Source organism: Passer domesticus, chromosome 8 (assembly GCF_036417665.1).
Source record: "Passer domesticus isolate bPasDom1 chromosome 8, bPasDom1.hap1, whole genome shotgun sequence".
Classification (NCBI taxonomy): domain Eukaryota; kingdom Metazoa; phylum Chordata; class Aves; order Passeriformes; family Passeridae; genus Passer; species Passer domesticus.
In genome coordinates, this window is record NC_087481.1 from 10,873,033 (window position 1) to 10,888,360 (window position 15,328).

A 15,328-nucleotide genomic window follows, 5' to 3' on the forward strand; every position below is an offset into this window, starting at 1 on the left:
TTTGGATTCCTATTCTTTTTGTACATGAGGCAGGGTGAGAAAAACCCCGCCCATGCCCTGATCAATTGGTTTTGCTTATCCTTTATGGGAACCACTGCCAAATTTTTTTGTACCTGCTTGATTGTATTTGATGGTATTATTTTATATATGATTGCTGCTCAATTAAAATTGCTGCTAAATTGAACTTTGTTGTTTATTGAATTAGACATATAGAACGTCATTCATAACAGTGGGGAAGTGATAGGGACAAAGTCTGATTGATTGTCAGCCATAAAAGGTCTTGATTTTCATATCTATTCCGACAGCATTAGAAGGTGCTCGGGGTCAATATCAATTGGACATTGCTGATATCAATCTATAAACAGGAAAAGAAAACTAAACAGGACAAAGCAATTCTCTCTTCATTGCTTTCAATACAGTATATTCACTTTGAATACACTTCTGAAATCTGTCAAATTAACCACAGAACAATAACAAACTTAAATTATTATCAGGGGTTTTTATAGTGTGGGTGTTTTAAACAAATGTTTATGAGCTTTTCTCACTGAATTCCTGAAAAGTTCAAGAAAGAAGAGGCCTTTGGAGTAGGAAAATTCATCATCAACCTCCAAGTAGCTGAGGATCCATCCCCATCAGAGCAGCAATGAACAGCAATGGGCACAGCTTTGTGGCTGCCCCAGCTTTGGGATGGGCCCTGGGCCTGGAGCAGGAGCAGCTCTTGAGGGCCCCAAGGCCGGGGCTCTTGAGCTGCCCTGGGCACATGGGATGGCAGCAGGGGCTGCAGAGCTCTCAGCACCTGAGCCAGAGGGGAGCAGGGCAGGCAGGGAGCCTCCTTTGGCCTTGGCCCAGCACCTTCCCCCATGGCTGGGGCTGAGTCCTGTGTGAGCTGCAGCTGCTGCTGTGCCCTTGGCAGGGGCTGAGGCCGTGGGGCCAGTGGCCAGAGCAGCCTGGCCTGAGCAGAGCTCTGAGGCCAGAGCCGGCTGGGCTGGGCTGGGGAGAGGCCCTTGGTGCTGCCCAGAGCTCAGGGCAGCTGGCAGAGCTTGCAGGGAGCTGGGCTGGGCTCAGAGAGCCTGCCCCAGAAACCATCAGTGTCCATCTCAGCCTGGCTGGGCGTGCACAGGGGCAGGACTCAGCCCAGGCCGTGTGGGGCAGGGCCAGCGTCTGTGCAAGGCATTGAAAAGAGGCAAGTGCCCCAGAGAGGAGGCTGCTCTGTGCCCTTGGGGGCATGGACAGAGCAGGGAGGGGGCCCAGGACATTTGTCAGTGCCAGCCTCTGTGCCCAGCCCTTGGCAGCCCTGGCTGCTGAGCCCAGCTTTGGCCTGGGCTGAGTTTGGCTGTGGCCCAGCTCCATCCTCCTGCGGGGCTCAGGGCCTGTTCCCGGCCATGGCCAGCCCTGGCCGGCCTCTCTGCTGGCCCAGAGGCCGGCAGAGCCCGGGCCAGGGCTGTCTGTGCAGGCCCACAGGTGCTAGGGGCTGTGCAGGAGCTGGCAGAGGCTGCCCAGCAGGGAGGCCATGGGGCACAGAGCCCCAAGGCTGCTGTGGGCACCACGGCACAGGGGCCGTTCCCAGCCGCAATGCTCCTGGCCTGGGCTGGGCCTGCACAGGGGCTGGGCTACCATGGCTGGGCCAGCACAGGGCCACCAAGGGGCCACGCAGCCGCTGCCGGGGCTGACAGCAAGGCCAGGCACACACAAGCAATTGCTGAGCATGGCCTGCGCTGGCCAGGGCTGACTGTGCCACAGGCAGAGCTCAGCTGCCCTTGGGGGCTGCAGGAACAGTCAGGAGCCCAAAGAGCCTCCATGGCTGTGCTGGAGACCCAGGCTGGAGCAGGGAAATGCAGGGCTGCTGCGGGATGGGGAGGGCATTGAATTCCAGCACACACCTCAGCTCTCTGATGATCCCGGCACCATGCTGGGCCCTGTTTCAGACTGGAGCAGAGCAGATGTTGATGGCACAGGAGCCCTGTGGGGCTGTCAGGGACAATCTGCAGCTTGCAAGGTGCTCTGCTCTCCCTCAGGTGCTCTTGGAGGGATGCAATCCCAGCTGGACACCTCAGGGCACAAGTGGCACTGCCTGTTTATGGGCACACAGCTGATGTCTGCCTGGAAAGGGGCACAGGTTTTAATACTTGTACATTTCATAATACAAGGAAATCTTTATTATCTGGGTCATTTGAGTACTTTTAAGAAATGGCCAAGTTTTCCCACCAGGAGCAGAAATTTCCTGATTCTACTAGATTCTTCTACTTATGGCAAGTGGAGAAATACGGATCTTCCCCTCTATCTTTGCCATGAACATCATTCACTCTAATATTTCATGACCCCCTCCTTTACGTGTTTCCAGCTCTCCTTTTGAAATGGCCATGTCTAAGGACATCTCTTCATTTAGAGCAGCTGGATCCTTGTCCTTCACATTGCTCCCAGAAGTCTTCCTCCAGATGCTCTCTGCTGATTCCAATGTATCATCCTTGATTGGCTTCATGATTTGAGCATCAGGGAATTGCCCAATCTTTCAGAAGTTTAAATACCTCCTTAGTCAGCATCTTAGTTGTAGTTTTATCTTTTCTATCACCTCTTTTTATGTCTTTGTCTAAAATCCTTCCTGTATGGCAATCCCTTGTGGATGGTGCACATGTCAGATGTTGCTGGGATGTCACAAGAAACTGAATGAAGGCTTTTGATGTTTATTAAATTTTATCATGTTCACATTTTTTGTTTTCCATGAAGAGAAACCTTCCTGTGCCTCTAGTCTCACCAGTTCCTGGTCCCTCAAAGGACACAAACCTGATGTGCTGGGGAAATGTGGCAGAAATGCTGCTCTCAGAGGGGTTTGAGTGCCTTGGATAGCTGAGTCAGTCAGGCCTGTAAGAAAGGTTAAGTCACAAGGTCTAAGTGACATTAAATGCTGCTAAGAGTTGTTCTTTTGCTAAGTTGTTATGTTTAATATGTTATAAGCTAAGCTGAACATCATTAAGTGTTATTCCTCTATTAAATTGAAAAATCATAGGTTATAATTTAGGTTAAATACTGTTAAGCTCTGTTCTTTTGCTAAATTGTGAAGCTGAAGTTATCACTTAAGGTTGAGGTACAAGTTAAGTCCTGTTACGTTTGAGCTCTGTTACGCTTTTAGGCCGTATTCCTTTTACCATTGCCCTCACTGTCCTTGTGTCACACACAGAGTCAGGGACAGTTCTCAGTTCATCTCTGGTTTGATTGCCTGGATTTTGTTTGGTTTTTTTGTTGCTTTGTTTCTTTGGTGTGCCTGAAGTGTCCAGTCAACAATGTGTCTTGCCAAGGAAGTTTGTGGTGCTGTCCCTTAATATTAAATCTGGTTGTTGCTGCTCCCTTGCTGGGGATATTTTCAGCGCTCTCAAACCCTCATTCAGAACGGGGTGAAGGAGCCCTGGCCCAGGCTCTGGCCCTGGGGGACACAGGGATGCTGCCGGGGGGTCCCTGTCCCCCTGTCCCACCCCCCAGGGCCCCGGCCCCCCGTCCCCGTGTCTGGCTCTGGGGTCGATCTCGTGGAACATCCTCTGGGGGAGGCTGCAGCACCGGGAGCGGGGGGACCCGGGGGGACAGGGGACCCCGCTGTGCACGAGCAGCGTTGGACTGCTCTGGGGGAACTGTGAGGGGAGCTGGGGCAGAGTGACCTCCCCAGTGACATCACACAGCCCTGTGATGTCAGAGCCCCCTATGAAGTCACACAGTCAGCCTGTGATGTCACACAGCATCATGTGATGTCACAGAGCCCCCTATGATGTCACACAGCACCCTTTTTGTGTCACAGAGCCAACTCTGGGATGTCACCCTGGAATGTCATGCAGCTGCACTGAGATGTCACAGAAGAGTCTGCGATGTCACAATGTCACCATGTGATGTCACAGCCTGCTCTATGATGTTACACAATCACCTAGAATGTCACAACCCACTCTCTGATGCCACAGAGCCACCCTCTATGATGGCAGGATCTGCTCTATGGCCTCATACTCTACTCCATGATATCACAGACAGCTATGTGATTTCACAACTCCCTCAGTGATGTCACAAAACCCTCTCTGTGATGTCATACTGGCACTCTTAAATGCTACAGCACATACTTTGACCTCACAGCCTGCCCTATGATGTCATACAGCCATGCCATGAAGTCACAGCCTGCTCTGCGATGTCACAGAATCCCCTCTATGACCTCACACAACAAACTCTGTGATGTCACAGCCCAGTCTGTGACATCACACAGCCCACTCTGTGCTGTCACACAGCCCCTTGCTGACATCACAGCTGCCCTGTGCCTCTAGGACACAGCCACAGAGGTGCCGCTGAGACACAGCTCCCTCTGGGACATCCCCCAGCCCCTGCCAGTGCTGAGCCCCTGTCAGCTCTGGCTGTGCCCTGCTGGTGTCCCTGAGCTGCCCTGGCAGTGCCCCAGCCCTGCTGGGCTGTGCACAGGAGCTGCTCCTGGCCAGAGCTGTCTCTCTGCAGCGCTGCCCTTGCCAGGAGCTGCCTCTGGGCCAGGAGCCCGGCCCAGCTCAGCAGCACAGACACAGCAGCAGGACTTTAATCACCCTCTGGGGCTTTGGTGCTCTTTGCATCAGACTCAGTCCCTCAGAGTATCCTCAAAGAACTTCTCAAGAACTCCAAATCAGATTCAAACTTCAAACTTTCTTTAACTTCTAATGGGTCCCAAGGAGGGACACAACTCATGTGAATGTGTTCCCAGGTTCCAGGTAGAGCAGAACACTGGAGGCAGTGATCACAGGTGGAAACAAGCAAGGGAAAGGTGTCTCTGGTGCTGAGCAAACCTGGATGTGTTTCAGGAATGCAAAGGGCCAAGGCCTGAGTCCCAGCCCCTGGCCAGGCAGATCCTGTCCCTCCCTCCTTGCTCAGGGCTCTTCCCGGGATGGGCACTGGCATGTGGGGATGTGCAATGCCAAGGGCAGGACCATGGGGCGGCCCCCGCCAGGCTGCTGAGCAGGGACAAGGAGGCAATGAGGCTCCAGGGCTGCAAGGGTCACTTATCTCCTGCTCCTGGCTCAGGTCCAGGGCCAGCAGCCATGGCCAAAGTGCTGCCCAAGTTGGCTCTGTCAGGGCCTTGCAGCTGCTGCCCATCCCTGTGTCCTGTGCAGCCCAGGCTGTCCTATGGTGTCCCTGCCCTGCGCCTCTGTCCCTGCAGGCTGTCGTCATCCCCCGGCTGCCCCACCTGGCTGGCCCCTTCCTTTGCTGACAGCTCTGCCTCCTGCCTGCCTCTGCCTGCCCACACAAAGCCTTGGGCGGCTCCAGGCTCCTTCTGCACCACAGCCCTGCCCTGGGGGAGGAAATTCCTTTCTCCCGCTGTTCAGTCTGGGCCTCCCCAGATGCCCTTGTGTTGTGTTCCACTGCAGTAAGCAGCAAAACAACTCCCCCAGGCCCCAGAGTCTCAGACCTCAGGCAGGCATCGATGACCAACAGGGAAAGGAAGGCAACAGGATGGGTCTTGGTTTAGAAAAGCACAGGATCCTTTATTGTGCCAGGGACCAAGACAAGAAATGAAGGGGGAGACGGGGTGGTGGCTTGTCATGGGTTTTATATGACAGGGTAGGGGTGGAGTTTAGGGTCAGGGTCCAATAGCAGAAGGTGCCGAGGACTGCAAAGGAGTGAATCGAGGAGGACAACCAATGGAAAAATCGATGGCAGGGACTTTGCAGTAGAATTTGAACCAATGAGAGTACAGAAAAGGAAAAATGTTCTGTGGCCACTCCTTATTTGACCAGATGGGCTGGAGTGTCTTTTCCTGGGGTTGCAGGGGCACACCCCACAGGGTGGAGGGGTGGAATCCTCTTTAAATCACGCCCCTCACCCGATGCTCTCTGTCTGGGTAAAATGCCTGCTTCCTGGGGCGAGGGAACTCCACACCCTTGGTGCCATTATTTCTTTCTCTGGGTGTTTTATACAATGAAGAAAAACTCCAGCCTCTCTGAAACCACTCTTCAATCCCTCTCGGGCTGCTCCTGTTCTGTCCTCAGTCTCCACACCACTGAGCCGAGAACCACCACCTTCTACCTGCTGGTTATGCGATGAGGCCTCCACACCCCATCTTGGGAGATTTTTGGTTACTTTCCAAGGTCTGTGAAAATGGAAAAATACTGGTCAACATTATTTTGTTCCACATCTTGCAGTAATAGAACAAGAGTCAATAACTCTCAACTGAATGAGGGTGGATTTACATTTGTTAGAAGGAGAAATATTTTACAATTATGACAGTGGCACAAAACTGCAACTGTTTTTCCAGAGAACTGCATTCCCCATCACAGGAATCACAGGAATTGTCCAAGAGCAGGAGCTTTGTACAACCTGACCCAGTGAAACAATCTCATCCCCAAGAACAGAATTCCTGTTGTGTGGGTTCTCTGATGTGCTGGGTGCCCTCACAACGCTTCTGGCCAGAATGTCTGCTGAGGGCAGCCAGGCTGCTGCAGGGGCAGTGACCTCACAGCCATCACCATGGCAGCCCTGTCCCCTGGGCCTGGCTCTCCCCTTTCCTCTGCCCCTGCCTTGTCTCTGCTGGCATGAAGAGTTTTGTCATTCACATCTTGTCCCCAAGGTGCTGGGGCCAGTGGCTTCCCAGGCAGGCTCCTGGAGCAGAAGTGGCTTTTCAGAGCCCAGGCAGAAATGAGCCCTGAGGCAGAAGCTCTGCAGTGCTGGCCACCAGGCCGGGCTGCCAAGGGAGGCTTCTGGCCATGGCCTGCAAGCAGCTGCTGCTGCCAAGGTGCCTTTGGTGCCTCAGGCTCTGCCTGGCACAGCTCCCAGCATGGCACTCTGCCCTTGTGCCCGAGCCCTTCCCTCTGCTGGGGCTGGCCTGGGGCTTTTCCTGCAGCGGGACCTGCCCTGCTCCTGGCACAGGAAAGGCAGTTCCTGCTGGAGCAGGAGGCTCTGCCTGCAATGGGCTCCAACAACTCCAGCCAGGACCTGTTGACTTCAAAATTGCTTCCTGGAGCACTATATTCAAATAATTGTCATAGTTCCCATATTGTGGAGTAAATAACTGTTTGGGTTTTTTTTAATTTACTCTGTGGTGTAAATAAGGCATGTAATCTAATCATGATCAGAATCAATCAGAGCTGTATTTATACAAATATATCTGGTATTCCATGGTTAATCCTGTGGGACAAATTGAATTAAGGTTCAATTCTACCTGTCCAATCTTTTACACCTTTGACAAAGTCTGGGCCTGGGATTCGATCCAGCCGTTCTCAGTCTCCTCTTTCAGAAGGAATTTTAGAAGTCTAGGGGTCCTGCAGGGGTTTGAGGATCCATGGTGGCTGTTGGGTGCCATTTCTCCACCTCATGACTCAGGAGGAGTTTCTCCAATAAAGAAATGAAGCTTTTGCCTGAAGCTCCCACTGTGCCCATGACCGGAACCCCTGTGAGTGTCTGGGACATCCCGGCTCTTTGGCAGCCTGGGGACTCCTGGGATGTCACCGTGGAGCCCCCGTGAGTGCCTGTGACAGATGGGTGCCTTTGCAGCCCAAGGTCCCCTGGGATGTCACCATGGAATGGCTGTGACTGTGTCTGAGCACAGGGCTCTTTACCATCCCCAGAAACCCCTGGGAGGTGTCCATGGAGCCCCTGTCTCTGCCTGTGACATTCCAGCTCTTGAACAGCCTGGAGACTTTTGGAAAGTCCCCATGGAACCCCTCTGAGTGCCTGTGACAAATCTGATCCTTAGCATGGCAACCATCACCAGGACCCTGTTGCTATGGGTCATGGGATCCCAGATCCACAGAACTGGCTGAGCTGGGAGGGACCCATCAGGATCCTGGAGTCCAACTGCTGACCCTGCACAGGACACCCCAACAATGCCAGCCTGGGCCTGGCAGCGCTGGCCAAACGCTGCTGGAGCTCAGAGAGCCCTGGAGCTGGGAGCCTTCCCTGGGGAGCCTGGGCAGTGCCCCAGCAGCCTCTGGGCAAAAACCTTTTCCTGAGATCCAACCTCAGCCTGTCCCGACTCAGCTGCAGCCGTTCCCTCCAGTCCTGTCCCTGGGCACCAGAGGGAAGAGGTTCCCACAGCCCCAGCCAGGGACCCACTCCCAAGGCTGTTGCCATGGCCACCAGGGCTGGGATCAGCTGGGATGCTCGGTTTCCACGGGCTGGGGTTTAGGAATGGGATTCCCCAATGTCCTGCTTCCACTAAAACCGCACTGCCGCTTGCTGCCCTCCCACCTCCCATGGAAATCACAAAAGGCAAAGATCCTGGGCTGGGATAAGAACAATTTATTTGGAACAGCAACGAGATAAAGAACAGAATAGGAATAAAATAATAGGAATAATAAATAATAATAATAAATAGGAACAGAAACAATATTGACAACAGAAGGGTTTTGAAAAAGGGAAAACTACAACACAATGGTATCTTCCTGGCCATAATTTTCTCCTGCCTGGGAAGGACACCCTTCTCCTCAGGGAGAAAGAGAGAGAGTCCCTTTCCTGCCCCTGGCAATGACCTGAGGTCAGAGTGAATGTAATGACACAGCCCTGGCCAGACCCTCGTGTTCTTCAGGCTCACATCATGTCATTGGCAGGAGCAGGAAAACGAACAGGTGTCTTCCCAGCATGGATCACATGAACACGTATCACCAGGGCCCTTCCAAATGTGGTTCTCCCATGGGGGATGAAGTTGGAGCAGTGCACAAAGCTCTTCCTGCAGTTGCAGCATTTGCATGTCTTCCCTTACTGGTGACTGTGTTGGTGTCTGCTCAAATGAGAGCTCTGTCTGAAGCTCTTCCCACACTGGGGACACTCGTAGGGCCTCTCCCCAGTGTGGATACGCCGGTGGGTGACGAGGTGGGAGTTGCCGTTGAAGCCCTTGTTGCAGTCAGTGCAGCAGAAGGGCCTCTCATCTGTGTGAATCCGCTGGTGCTGGAGGAGATTGGAGCTCATGTGAAACCTCTTCTGACACTCGGGACACTCGTAGGGCCTCTCCCCAGTGTGGATGCACTGGTGCTTCATGAGGTAGGAGTTGTACTTGAAGCTCTTCCCACAGTCAGAGCAGTGGAAGGGCCTCTCATCTGTGTGAATCTGCTGGTGGCAGAGGAGATTTGAGCTCGTGTGAAACCTCTTCTGGCACTCAGAACACTCGTAGGACCTCTCCCCACTGTGGATGCGTTGATGCCTGACAAGTTTTGAGCTGCAGCTGAAGCCCTTCCCACACTCCCCACACTCGTAGGGCCATTCCCCAGTGTGGATCATCTGGTGGCAGATCAGGGTGCTGCTCTGCCTGAAGCTCTTCCCACACTCCAAGCACTTCTAGGGCTTCTCCCCATCATGAAGCTGCTCATGGACCACCAGCTCTGATCCCTGGCTGAAGCTCTGTCCACCTTCCTGGCACAGGGTGGGTCTTTCCTCCTCAGAGCACCCTGGGCTGGGTTTGCAGGCCCTCATCCTGTGGGATCTCTTAGGCTTTACCTCCCCGTTCGATTCCTGTGCCATGGAGTCCTTCAAAATAGCTTCTTCCATGAGGTTCTGTTGTGAAGATTTGTCCTCCCTGGTCTCCATCCTCATCTTCTTCTCTGAGGAAGGTAGGACAAGGAGAGGATGCAATTTGCCTCCATGCGAAAGGGAAAGGGAACGAGATAATCCCCAGCAGGACGGCCAAGGCAGAGGGGTTGTCCTGCAGTTACCGGCCATGCTGAGCTGGGAGATGGAGCAGGAGAGAAGGGGAAAGGGACACTGACTTCCTCCTCACCTGCCTGCGTTTCTCAGGGCATCTTTCTCTTCCCTGCAGCCTTCTCCACTGGGCCAAGGTTTGGGAATGGGAAATCCTGGTTTCGGGAAACACAAGGGATGAGCACAGTGAGTCTGAAGGTCCTCTGCCCATGTCCATCTCCAGAAGTCACCTGGTGTCCATAAAAACCTTCAAAAAGCAAAAGTGAATGAAAAAAGGCACCAGGAGTGTCCCATTTCCAGTCTCATCCCTCTGGGGCTCTGGTGGTGGCCCCTTTCATGGCTGCTGAGGATCCCTGGCCTCCCCAGGGATGAGAAGGTTGGAGAGCCCCCCCAGGCCTGAGCACCTTCAGCGGTGAGAGGGACACAGAGCCCCTGGTTCCCAGCCCTGCACAAGCATTTCCCGAGGCCAGAGGGATGGAGACTCCCTCGAGCATCCTGCAGGACGAGGGGACAAGACTGCCCTGAGCATCCCCTTGACATGAGGGTGAGAGGGAGGGAAACCCCCCAGGCATTCCCTGGGGTGAGAATGATGGAGACCCCCTGGGGAATGGCCTGGGGTGACAGGGACAGGGACGCCCCCCTGGGGGACAGGGACACCCCCTCAAGAATGGCCTGGAGTGGGAGGGACAATGCCCCCCAAGCCCTTCCCAAGCATCCCCCAGGGTGAGAGGCGCAAAGACCCCTCCAGCATCCCCTGGGCACTGGACAAAATAAACTTGGCAGAAATTAAATTTAATACTGTATAAATCAGTTTTATGAAGATTTGATTTTGTCAGAAGTCACATGTGAGGAAAACACAAATAAATCCCAAACATTAATAAATGAACAATAGAAGCAATTCTGTGGCAATTCCAAGTTTCACGGTTCCTGCACAGCTCCAGCTCAGCTGCTGGAAGGTTCTAATTTAAAAAAAAATAAAAGAAATGGAAGTGAAAATTTCACCCAATAGAGATTATTGAAAGGAAGGAAAAATCTGTATAGCTGTGACAAAGGTGACAGGGACAATAATTGTTCTCACATATGGAAAAGTCCCCAAGCCTCAGAATGGTGGAGTTATTCGGGAATTTAGCTACTTGAGCTGGGCTTCTTCTAGGACTTTTAGCAGCCTTGTGCTCCTAACCTTGGGGTGAATGAACCTTATCAGTCTCCCTGGTAACATTTGCAACCTTTCCTCCGGCGACTTAACAAACATTTAATGGAAGGATAACAAAGTATTTTCTTTACACTGGCCACCAACAACAGCCATTTTCCTCATCAGTTCTCCCCCAAGCCACTCAGAGGAATCTGCATTCAAGTTTCCAAGAGTTCCTCTGGAAAGAAAGAGCCCTCCTCCCACAGAGGAGGGAACCATGCTGTTGTCTTGGTCAGAGAACAGTGCCTGAACTCACTGTGCCAAAATATTGTACACAATCTGGTTAAGAAAATTGTTAGAGATGCCTCTGCCCCAATCAAGATGCTAACGAGACCAAATGCAAAGTGGATTTTATTGAACAGTCAATGTGAGGTAGAGAGAGATGGAATAAAAGAGAAAAAAGGGGGAGGGCAAGAGACTGACAGGGACAGAGACCTCCCCTGGGGTGGGGCAAGTGTGACATTGTCCCCCGTGTGTGGCCTTCCCAGGGTGGGGGTTTTACTCCTGAGCCAGTTAGGGTAGGGGGGGTGGTGTTCACCCCCCCAGCAGGGATTACCCCACTGTTTCAGGTTGCAGTGTAAGATGTAACCAAATGCATGTTTTCCATCACCACCTTTAGAAACTGTTATAAACAGGTGGGGCAGTGTTATTTATCTCTTCCATGACTCAGCCCTGATAACGCCCTCCAGAGGCTATCTTCTGTGAATGGGCCATTGAGTGTCCCTGCAGGACTGGTAAAATGACATCGTCCCATTGTGGGATGCTCCACCCAGGGGGAGGAGCCACGCCTTCCTACCTGGATATAAGCTGAGACTTGCAACACCAGGAGCACCTTGGCTACTGGATTCCCAGAGGATAAGAGCTCCATAAGCACCACTGGACCTTCAGAGGAAGACCAGACCCTTCTGCAGGATCACTGCTTCGACAGAATCACTTTCATCACTGCAACAGGACTGCAGCCACCATTTAATGGGACTGCTACCAGCACCCTGGCCAACAGGGTGTCAGGTTATATCCTGACTGTGTCAGTTTAAGGCAGTGTTTCTTTATCATTGCCTTGATCTTAATTTTCTTATTAAATTGTAATTCTGACTTTGATCCTCCACTGCTTTGCCCTCAAATTGCAAAACTCAATGCACTAATCTCTTGTTTTCCTCCCAAAACACAATTTCACATCCCAAACCCACTGCCAGATGGAGGAGAAGGCTTCAAGGAAGAGGAAGATGCCCCGAGACACTCAGGCAGGTGAGGAGGAAGTCAGTGCCCCTTTCCTTATCTCTCCTGCTCCATCTCCCTGCCCAGCACAGCCCAAGGCTGCAGGACAGCCCCACTGCCAACACCGTCCTGCCAGGGATGCACTGGGAGGATTTCCTTCCCCTTCCCTCTGGCACGGAAGCAAATCCCATCCTCTCCTTGCCCTGCCTTCCTCAGACAACAAGCTGAGAATAGAGACCAGGGAGGACAAATCCCCATGGCAGAACCTCATGGAAGAGGCAGATTTGAGCGGCTCCATGGCACAGGAATCTAACAAGGAGGAAAATTCCATGAGATCCCGCAGGAGGAGGGGCTTCAAATCCAGCCCAGGGTGCTCTGAGGAGGAAAGACCCACCCTGTGCCAGGAAGGTGGACAGAGCTTCAGCCAGGGATCAGAGCTGGTGGTCCATGAGCAGCTTCCTGATGGGGAGAAGACCTACAAGTGCTTGGAGTGTGGGAAGAGCTTCAGGCAGAGCAGCACCCTGATCAGCCACCAGATGATCCACACTGGGAAATGGGTCTGTGAGTGTGGGGAATGTGGGAAGGGCTTCAGCTGCAGCTCAAAACTTGTCAGGTATCAACACATCCACACTGGGGAGAGGCCCTACGAGTGTCCTGAGTGCCAGAAGAGGTTTCACACCAGCTCCAATCTCCTCTGCCAGCAGCGGATTCACACAGATGAGAGGCCCTTCCACTGCTCTGACTGTGGGAAGAGCTTCAAGTACAACTCCTACCTCATGAAGCACCAGCGCATCCACACTGGGGAGAGGCCCTACGAGTGTCCCCAGTGTGGGAAGAGGTTTCACATGAGCTCCAATCTCCTCCAGCACCAGCGGATTAACACAGATGAGAGGCCCTTCCGCTGCTCTGACTGCGGGTAGGGCTTCAACCGCAACTCCCACCTCGTCACCCACCAGCGTATCCATACCAGGGAGAGGCCCTACGAGTGTCCCCAGTGTGGGAAGAGCTTCAGACAGAGCTCTCATTTGAGCAGACACCAACACAGTCACCAGTAAGAGAAGACATGCAAATGCTGCAACTGCAGGAAGAGCTTTGTGCACTGCTCCAACTTCATCCCCCATGGCAGAACCACGTTTGGAAGGGCCCTGGTGATATGTGTTCACTGTGATCCATGCTGGGAAGACACCTGTTCGTTTTCCTGCCCCTGCCAATGACATGATGTGAGCCTGAAGAACATGAGGGTCTGGCCAGGGCTGTGTCATTACATTCACTCCGACCTCAGGTCATTGCCAGGGGCAGGAAAGGGACTCTCTCTCTCTATCTTCCCCTGAGGAGAAGGGTGTCCTTCCCAGGCAGGAGAAAATTATGGCCAGGAAGATTATGTGTTGTAGTTTTCCCTTTTTTAAAACCCTTCTGTTGTCAATATTGTTTCTGTTCCTGTTTGTTCTTTATCTCGTTGCTGTTCCAAATAAATTGTTCTTATCCCAGCCCAGGATCTTTGCCTTTTGTGATTTCCATGGGAGGTGGGAGGGCAGCAAGCGGCAGTGCGGTTTTAGTGGGAGCAGGAAATTGGGGAATCCCATTCCTAAAGGCCAGCCTGTGGAAACCGAGCATCCCAGCTGGTCCCAGCCCTGCTGGTCATGGCAACAGCCTTGGGAGTGGGTCCCTGGCTGGGGCTGTGGGAACCTCTTCCCTCTGGTGCCCAGGGACAGGACTGGAGGGAACGGCTGCAGCTGAGTCCCGGCAGGCTGAGGTTGGATCTCAGGAAAAGGTTTTTGCCCAGAGGCTGCTGGGGCAGTGCCCAGGCTCCCCAGGGAAGGCTCCCAGCTCCAGGGCTCTCTGAGCTCCAGCAGCATTTGAACAGCGCTGCCAGGCCCAGGCTGGCATTGTTGGGGTGTCCTGTGCAGGGTCAGCAGTTGGACTCCAGGATCCTGATGGGTCCCTCCCAGCTCAGCCAATTCTGTGCATCAGGGGGAACAGGGGCCTGGTCATGGTTGCTATGGAAACTGACCATAGGAATGGGGCTGGTGATGGTTGCCCACTAAGGATTAGATTTGTCACAGGCACTCAGAGGGGTTCTATGGGGACTTTCCAAGAGTCTCCAGGCTGTTCAAGAGCTGGAATGTCACAGGCAGAGACGGGGGCTCCATGGATACCTCCCAGGGGTTGCTGGGGATGGTAAAGACCCCTGTGCTCAGAGGCAGTCACAGCCATTCCATGGTGACATCCCAGGGCACCTTGGGCTGCAAAGGCACCAATCTGTCACAGGCACTCATGGGCGCTCCACGGTGACATTCCAGGAGTCCCCAGGCTGCCAAAGAACCGGGATGTCCCAGACACTCACAGGGGTTCCTGTCATGGGCAGAGTGGGAGCTTCAGGGAAAAGCTTTATTTCTTTTTTGGAGAAATTCCTGCTGAGTCATGACGTGGAGAAATGACACCCAAAATCCCATCATGGATCCTCAAACTCCGGCAGGGCCTCTAGACTTCTAAAATTCCTTCTAAGAGCGAAGGCTGGGAGCAGCTGGATCCAATCCCAGCCCCAGACTTTGTCAAAGGTGTAAAAGATTGGACAGGTAGAATTGAACCTTAATTCAATTTGTCCCACAGGATTAACGATGGAATACCAGATATATTTTTATATAAATACAGCTCTGATTGATTGTGATCATGATTAGACAGAATGGTTTATTTACAGCACAGAGTAAATTAAAAAAAAAAAAAGGGTTATTTATTCCACAGTACAGGAGCTATAACAATTATTAGAATATTCTGCTCCAGGAAGCAATTTTGAAGTCAACAGGTCCTGGCTGGAGTTGTTGGAGCCCATTGCAGGCAGAGCCTCCTGCTCCAGCAGGAACTGCCTTTCCTGTGCCAGGAGCAGGGCAGGTCCCGCTGCAGGAAAAGCCCCAGGCCAGCCCCAGCACAGGGAAGGGCTCGGGCACAAGGGCAGAGTGCCGTGCTGGGAGCTGTGCCAGGCAGAGCCTGAGGCACCAAAGGCTCCTTGGCAGCAGCAGCTGCTTGCAGGGCATGGCCAGAAGCCTCCCTTGGCAGCCCGGCCTGGTGGCCAGCACTGCAGAGCTGCTGCCTCAGGGCTCATTTCTGCCTGGGCTCTGAAAAGCCACTTCTGCTCCAGGAGCCTGCCTGGGAAGCCATTGGCCCCTGCACCTTGGGTACAAGATATGAATGACAAAACTCTTCATGCCAGCAGAGACAAGGCAGGGGCAGAGGAAAGGGGAGAGCCAGGCACAGGGCTGCCATGGTGATGGCTGTGAGGTCACTGCC

The 15,328-nt window shown here is 53.1% G+C and overlaps 1 pseudogene; it reads left to right on the top strand.

Moving 5' to 3' along the window:
- Positions 1 to 13,098, top strand: part of LOC135305589 (zinc finger protein 850-like) — a 652,086-nt pseudogene extending 638,988 nt beyond the window's left edge.
- The last annotated feature ends 2,230 nt before the right edge of the window (positions 13,099 to 15,328 follow it).